We start from the raw sequence: 9,183 nt of genomic DNA on the forward strand, positions 1-9,183 counted from the left end.
TTTACTTTAATGTCTTCAAAACAAGTTGTTAGGTGTTATATTAATGGTTGATGATAAAACAAACAAAACATAAAAAATAATACCAACACTCACAGAATCAAGTTTGCATGCATTTATTTAAAATAATATTTAACGGAAAATACATTTAATAAAAAGTAAACTTTACTAAATGACATTTAATAAAAAGTAAACTTTACTAAATGAAGAACAACAGTTTTTCTCGTCCCCAAATTGTTTTATTTTTAATTTACTTGATGTACATATGTGCTATGTTTAAACCAGGAGTCTCTCTCTCTCTCTCTCTCTCTCTCTCTCTCTCTCTCTCTCTCTCTCTCTCATGAATCATACAAAACAATTCGCTGTAAGCTAAACATAAATATAGTTAAACATGGTCGTATGGGAAAAGTCTCATCCGAAAACGACTGTTTTTTGTTTTTCTTTTTTTTACATTTTTCACCTTTCATATCTTCGCTCGAATATATAATTGAATATGTCTCAAGTGCACATATTATGCAAACAGATTTGACATTCTGCTAATAAATATTAGCTAATAATTCGTAGACATCGACTACATACTATGGATTGCTCCTGCCCACTCTCCTTAATCATAGAATTACCCTAACTTATAGAATCCGCTCTACTCGAAATGTGTTTTTATTTATACATGTATTTTCTTCTGTCTTCAATCTTGTCGTTAAAATTTCGTCTGAAATTATATAAGAAAAGACATTTAAGTCATAAATCGTAGATAAAAACAAAGTCCACATTCAAAACAACAACAAAAACGATAAGTCAGAGTTAACTTCCTTTGCGATGTATACTATTTGACTAATGTTAAAAATATTAATCATAATATTTGTCAATTAGGGGAAAACTAATGAGTTTACTGTGTTTATAAGGGAAATATATTAGCGTAAAACGACCAGCCCCCCCCTTCACATCCTTTTTAATACTTAGCTTGTCAAGATGTCAAATCGCATGCTCACTGTGGATTTCTAGTTGTCAGTAAAGCACATGCGTGAACATCGATCCGTTTTAAAATACGAGATAAAACGAAAAAGCGTATGTAAGAATTAAATCGTATATAAAAGCTAAATTCATAGTACAAACAAAATAATAAGCAATAGTTATCTCCCCTTGCTCTCATTACTATCTGCAATAATTTAAAATTCAAATAAACACAGCTTTTAAAAGATTTTTAGGGAAAAGAACTAATTAGTGTATGGTGATAATAGATAAGCGAGGCACTTTTATTCGCCACATTGTTATATAACATTATGTAACGGTTATATTGTTATATAACATTATATAACAGTTGTTATATAACATTATATAACGGTCACCTTTATCCGCCACATTGTCACTGGTGTTATCATAGAATTGAGAAACAGACGATATATATTTACGCTTACTAGTCGCAAAGCAACTACGTCTCAATGTATGTTTAGTGGCCATTTGCAAGACGTGAAAAGCGCATACTCAGTGTTTGTGTTTATATAGCTTCCGGTATATGGCATGCGTGGAAACCGCCCGTTTTAAAAGACAAGTACAATGTGGAAAACGGATGTCGTCGTGAACAGACGCGAAATAGATTAGTACAAAGAGTTTAGATAAAGAATTGAAACTGATATCGATACTCCAATTTACAATTTACAATTTATCCCCGGGAATGTTTCGAAATTTGTGAAAAAGGACAAGTTTTACCAACATTGGGACATTTTTTAGTCTTCATCTAGGAAAAACGAGAGCGTTTCTGTAAGAATTATTTTTTTTTATGTACATCATTATTGATTATAAAATTCAGTGGAATTTTAGCAAAAGCTAATGGGGCAAATGTTAAGGATAGTTTCAACAACAAATGCCATTGTTTTCTTTTAGGGTAATTTTAACCACTCCTTTTGGGGCATACCAACGTTTTTCTGAAAAAATATTTTTATAATGAGATTTTTGCGTTTATGGTCAAATAACTTCATACAAAATGTCGTGATAACATAAACTACATTTTTAGAAAAATATCAGCAGATTATGGGAATAAAAGACTGACGGAACGACGGACGCAAGAATAGAATAACGAAAAATATTTTGAATTAATATTGGAAAAGAAAAGTAAATGCTGAAATTATCAAATAAATTGAATAAAAGGTGTTTACCGTCATGTGTCCGGGTTTAATTGACGTTATGAGGCACTTTGATTGCAGGGGAGTAGTAAGGGCCTGCAAAATAAATGAATAAATAAATAAATAACAGATTTACGACTTTAAATTTGTTCGTTTAGTGATATGAAATAGTATTTAACTTGAGCGTGACAAACGTGAGTCAAAGGCGAACATAAAATGGCTCCGAACGAATCAGCTATGGTAATTAAATAACTGTTGTGGTGTGTCCACTTTACGGATAATAATGAGCCTTTCCATTTATTATAAAGACCGGGAAAATATGTTTTTAAGTTATGTATAAATCATATGCACTTGATAGTCAGACTGACGTATACTTACACTCTTCATTTATTGCATTTCCTTTTCTTTCTAATATATTTTGTTTTCACTAATTACCTAGTTGTGTCTTTCTTCTTGTCACTTGGGCGCATTTGTCCGACTAACAGTGAACTCCAGATATCTTATGCAGATTTACACAATAGCAGCATCCTCCCCGCTTATACACTCCTTATGTTTATGTCGTAAACTAATTTACATATTATCGTTGTAAAAGATAATTTATGAATTAACTATACTTTCTTATTATTTTTGTATTTCGATGATTATTTTGAGTTGAATAAACATGTTTGTTTAGGGACCATCCATTATTTCGTTGATAAACGTTTGTTTCAAAAATGCCAATGGCAGTGAGTTCCCTCCCTTAGTTATAATGGAGAGCAGTGTTTATCCACAACTATTTTGTTCCTTTATCGCTTATTTTTTTTTTTGAGTAAATGACCGGATTTTCAAGAAGTTATTATATTTCTTTTCTTTCCTTTACGGCGTGGTACAATGATAAGCGACCTTTTGGAAGAGTTGCAGTTCTCCACATTTGAAAGGTTTATGCCTGACTTCTATGGTTCTTCTGAGCAAAATCGGCAAAGTATCATTGCGATATGGTGAAGACAACTTCTTGTTCATAAAAGTTGACAGCTTGATGAAAAAAGTGTGTCCTCATCATTCACATTTGATTCTGACTTCGACGGATGCTTATCGAATAGAGGACTGAAAGGTACTGTTGAAGGTAAAAAAAAAACGTTGTACCCAGTAAACTTGCCACCAAAAACTTGTGAATTAAGAACATTAGTGGATGTAGTATTTATCTTTATCGGTTTCTTTGTTTTTTATATGTACTCATCTCTCTCTCTCTCTCTCTCTCTCTCTCTCTCTCTCTCTCTCTCTCTCTCTCTCTCTCTCTATTTTCTCTTACTTTTTGTGTCGTTTTTGTCACAACAATAGAATAGTTGGCAGTTGGTGTTTTTCTTAGCATGAGAACGAATCTCAGCAACATTGCCCCTCCATCCTCTATAAGGCTTTGGAAGTAGATAACACCAGATTTTGATATAACAATTATAGGAGTATACAGATATAGAAATTCATCATTGGAACAGTTTATCAGGGTATGCCAATATAACACTTGGATAATCATTTACCGAAGGAGTAATTAATTGTTCGAAAAGGTTAACCGGGTATGCTAAAATCGGACGAGTATAATTATTTAATAGATTAGTAATTAATTATCGTAACAGATTACCGGAGTGTTCCAATTTTTAACCAACATACTTATTTACTGAGGTAGTAATTAATTATCAGAACAGGTTACCAGTGTATGTCAAGATCTGTTCAGAATAATTATTTAATGGTATATTAATTGACTATTTTAATAGGTTACCGGGGTATTTCCATATCTGACCAGTAGAATTATTTAATGGGGTAATAATTAATTATTGGAACAAGTTATGAGGGTATGTCAAGATCTTACCAGTATTATAATTTAATGATGTATGGTTTAATACTAATATGCACTCATAATGTATGAATATTTACTTAATTATTAATTAATTAATTATTTGAACATGGGCAGTCAAAATCGAGGCATGTCAAAATAAATATAATTATATATTATATATAAATATAACGAATTTTTTTTTTACATGGTAGTCACCACTTATCAGGGTCCGGAGGCCACTCGGGAATAAGGGTTATTGCGTGTGCAGTAATCAATGGGATAATATCATAGTAATCGTTAGTAATGGAGATTTGATAAAATGGATTACTTAAGGGGACGATTTATCAGGAATTTGTTTATGTTGGACTTGAAGACATCCAAGTTGTAGTCAGGTGGGAAACGGGCAAACAGAAGAGAGTTCCACAGGCGTGCACTTCTAAGAAAGAAGCTTTGTTCATGGAATCTACGTTTTGATTTAGGCACAGATAAAGAGTGGGGAAAATTATTAATAGTGGTTTCAGCTAGACGAGTGTTTTTAATGAAAGATTGGCGAGGGGCAGAGATTGGAGCTCAGACGAGCACTTCCCATGGAAATAACGATAAAACAAAGACAGGCTCGCGACGTTTCTTCTGTGGGAAAGAGGTCGCAGGGAAGATAAAAGGGCATCCCCCACTAAGCCATGAAGTCTATTTTGTACTCTGTCAAGGCAGGATAAGCTATTTTTTTTAGCAACTCCTTCCCAGATGTGGCAGCAGTACTCCATCATTGGACGTATTTGGCTTTTATACAGATAGAGAATTGCATCAGCAGTGAGATATCTACTGGAGCGGTAGAATGATCCCACCATTTTTCCTATTCATACAAATTATATATAAACGAATTCATAAAAAGTATATATAAATATAACGAATTCATACAAATTCAGTAAAATATTAATTATATATTGATAATTATTTAATGGGATAGTTATTAATAATTGGAATAGGTTATGTCAAGCACCCACGAAAAATCCTTTAAAATTACCGCTATATATAGGTTTTGCGGGAGTGCTAAAAACGAAAATAACAGTAAAAAATCATAGGAAATGAGTAGTTTCCAAGATATGAAGAAATTATTAAGTAGGGATCAACAGGCACTTTATAACCAAGGTGGTCATAAAGTAGGTGCTCATTTTACGTTAAATTAACACAGAAAAGTGATCCCCGACTTGTTTAAACAATAATGTGCGGCTTTAAGGGCAAATGTCACATAGCTCACTACACAATTCAGGTCATTAGCTTTCCAACGAACGTTCATTTGTTAAATTCTGATCATTAGTTGCCGAGATTTCGAACTTATAAAATTGCCTAAAAAAAAAAAAGTGGTATATCTATATATGGATATATCTATATATGGATATATCTATACTCATCGCCAAATTGAATATTGAAATGCTCATATCTTTGGTTCTATGGGCTGAAACTATATGAATATTTGCTGGCTTTTCTAGTACTATTCTATGGCTACACCAGACGAAATGTGAGAATGTACGCTTAAAATATGAGAACAGTGGTCTGGATAATTCAAATTATATAAACTTAATTAATAATTACGTTTTTGTTCTTTTTTATTTTTGTTTGTGAAATACTCGCTTGTAAAGACAGATCGCCATAACCATCTACTTTCTAAAAGCTTCAGTATTCAGAATTTTTAGGTTATTATGTTATTTTATATACGGCACAATCACGTTGACCACCGAAGTTAAGCAACGATAAGCCTGGCCATTACCTGATGGATGACAATTTGGGAAGCCTATGAGCTGTATGTACTGCGCCGATTCGTAGAAAATTCCAGATTGCTATTATTTCCAATCAAAACATAGCATTTTATCCGCCACGAATTTCTTCTAAAATGCTCCACACATGCGTACATATGAACAAAAAACGTAAAAACATATAGCTATAGTTTACACACCTGATTGAATAAAACCAATGTAATCATCAGTCGAAAAAACGCAGACAACAAATCTGTTGTTAGCCAGTGACGCAATATATATAGTAGTGATTTTAAAAGTTTCAAAAATATGACTTGGGTGTCATTAGCTAGAATCGAAACCAAAACATTTAAATCTCCAGCAATATTCGCTATGACATCACCTAAGGACTCATGGATGTTGAAACTTAAAAAATTGACGCGGTTAAATGTATAAATGTATATTTGCGTATGTGTAGAAAATAAAAATTTAGTCGACTTACGCCTGCCAAGTTCAAATTTTTCAATGTTCACACCTTAGCAGATATTTTTATCGGCTAAAAAACAAATCGAATTTGTTCAACAGATCCGAATCTTCAATAAATCAAGTTTCAAGTTTGTAGATTCAAAATTGACAGAGTAGTTTGATAGAGATCATTCCACACGCAAACACACACACATACAAGTTCATCTTCATAATTGGCATGATCCTGTGGAAATATATATATATATATATATATATATATATATATATATATATATATTAGTGGCCTGACAAGGTCACAGAGGAGTCAACCAAGCAAAAACATCCGAAGCAAAATTCTCCCAAAGTAGCAAAACTAAAACTGGCTTATATATATAAATTAAAGCAAAATTCTCCCAAAGTCGCAAAACTAAAGCTGACTTATATATATATAAACTAAAGCAAAATTCTCCCAAAGTAGCAAAACTAAAGCTAGCTTATATATATATAAACTAAAACAAATTCTCCCAAAGTAGCAAAACTAAAGCTGACTTATATATATATAAACTAAAGCAAAATTCTCCCAAAGTAGCAAAACTAAAGCTGACTTATATATATATAAACTAAAGCAAAATTCTCCCAGGCGATATTGAAACGAAAGGGCGATATTGAAACGAAAGTCAAGATTACATTCGTTTTTTTATAAAATATATTCGGGTGTGGTTTACGCTCTTAAAGAGAATGAGGTGTATACTTTGTGAATATATATATATATATATATATATATATATATATATATATATACAGAGAGAGAGAGAAAGATAGAGAGAGAGAGAGAAAGAGAAAAATATGAAGAGGAGAGATGTTACGTTAACTTGCTTCAGCTTTTAGTGAGTTAAAGGGATTTGCCTTTTTTCACAGTTCTGTTTTTAATATTTCATTATTTTATTTTATTTACCTCTGTGGCATTTAAATTGATCGCAAATATCTTGAATATTGCCTCGAACTGAAAAATAAAAAAAATCAGCAGATTAAAAATAATTAAGACAGTTAAACAGAAAATATTAAATATATATATATATATATATATATATATATATATATATATATAATACTAATAAAGCTGAGTTTCTGTGTATGCGTGTGCGTGTGTGTGTACATGAATAGGCTCCTATACGGTTAACTATTATACAAACCACATACAATGATAGAATAAGTATTGATGATCAAAAATGGGTATGTTACATTTTGAACGGTGGTAGTTCATTAAAGTTGTGGGACCTGTGTATGCACCTAGCCCCTAAAATATAGAAATAAAATAAACGTAGCCTATTTTTTAACCCAGTCAACGACGAGTACTTCTGCTAGTATATAGTCAGAAAGTTACACTTCCCCTGTATGCTATCTTTTTTTTTTTTTTTTTTTTTACATTTTCACCCCAAACTAGGCGTATTGCCACATGGGCATAATGAAATACTATTTTGGATTGTGTCTAGCAGAGAATTGAAAGGAATTGAGCAGCGATATGTTTGTTTACATTACATTAAAACTTTTGCAAGTTAGTACAGTAGGAAACAGGGAGGGAAATCTAACACCCAGCATTCCAAGAGAAAAAACTTTTAGAGTAGAAACCTTTCCGGCCTCTAGAGACCTCAACAATAAAGGGGTATGATCTTACTGCTTGTCGATGGGAGTATGTACGTCGAGGGACACAAGTGCTGTAAGTTCATCAGACCACATTCCATTAAAGTTCTTGTAAAACAGGCGTAGGGATGCGATATTGCGGCGATTGGACAGGGGCTGGAGCTTGGCTGATACTGTGGGACCTATTAGATTTAAGATTCTTTTTTTTTTTGATTCCAAGAGTCAGCTCATCTAGCACAGATGTGGCAGCAGAACTCTATCCATGGACGAATTATAATGAATCAACTCCAATAAGTTTGTTTTGCACTATTTAATATATTTTTGACTTGATTTTCTGCCTCTACAACTCAGTATTGTTACTAACGTAAAGGACATTGGAACGGTTGCGAACAACTCTTCGATCATTGTATAGAGATGATCAACTAAGATTCTCTACTCGATCCTAAGATTGTTTCTCAATCAAACAGACGACATTTTCCGTTCCTTAGTGAATATTTTAGAGGTGGCTGATTTTAAATTGAAAACTATTTTCTTCAATTGCCTCTTTGACAACTATCGGTTATTTTGAGTTCAGCTTGGTTTGGCAATTCGTCATGAAGAAACTTATAACCGAGCAGCGTTTGCAAATTGTAAATGATAAGACCAAATAACTGAAACATAGATGAGCGAACAATTTTACGAAATGAACTTCTCAACTGGCCACCTCACTCGTGCGATTTAACTCCATTAGATAATTTTGTTTAAGAATATGTAAAGTTCCATGTCTAATAATAGAGCAATTGGAATATGTAAAGTTCCATGTCTATGTTGATAAACCAGACATAATAGAGCAATTGGAAGACATCATATGATGATTTTTTGCCGAAATACAGCCTTATTTAATGTGTAGAGTATGTGAAAATTAGACAGCTCGATTACGGCATATATACGTGAACTCCGTGGGCCATATGCCCGAAATTTATTTAAATTATAAATGACCAAAAATTAGTCTTTGGGATAAACCATATGTTTGTATGATGAAGATATTTTTCTGTGATTTATATTAATTTAAAGGTCGCCGCCTCTAAAACAACATTTCATACATAACCCTGGTACAACTCGTTATTGAGCATGACTTACAAGCATATATATATATATATATATATATATATATATATATATATATATATATATATGATACACTTTTTTTTACAAGGTCTCCACCACTTATCAAGGCCCGGAAGCTACCGCGTGTACAGTACTTTAATACTGAGATTTGATAAAGTGTATTCAACGGTTGCCAACTAAGATGGTGACAGCAATCCCCTCGCTTATCTCCAGAAAAGCATTTCCAAAGACGACATCTATTCTCACGGTAGCAGTAGAAGATGCGAGAAGACTTGATTCTGGTGTACAACGTCGTAAACCAGAATTTAAATCT

At 32.7% G+C, this 9,183-nt stretch overlaps 1 long non-coding RNA gene across 1 annotated transcript; it reads right to left on the reverse strand.

Moving 5' to 3' along the window:
* Nucleotides 1-232: 232 nt before the first annotated feature.
* On the reverse strand, nucleotides 233-7,127 carry LOC145245700 (uncharacterized). Its single transcript, XR_013863014.1, has 3 exons — nucleotides 7,078-7,127; nucleotides 2,151-2,213; nucleotides 233-706 (listed from the first exon to the last, which is right to left on the reverse strand). It is a non-coding gene; the product is annotated as an uncharacterized LOC145245700 (long non-coding RNA).
* Nucleotides 7,128-9,183: the final 2,056 nt, after the last annotated feature.

This window comes from Euprymna scolopes, chromosome 23 (assembly GCF_053919585.1).
Source record: "Euprymna scolopes isolate OS-2025 chromosome 23, ASM5391958v1, whole genome shotgun sequence".
NCBI classification, from domain to species: Eukaryota; Metazoa; Mollusca; class Cephalopoda; order Sepiida; family Sepiolidae; genus Euprymna; species Euprymna scolopes.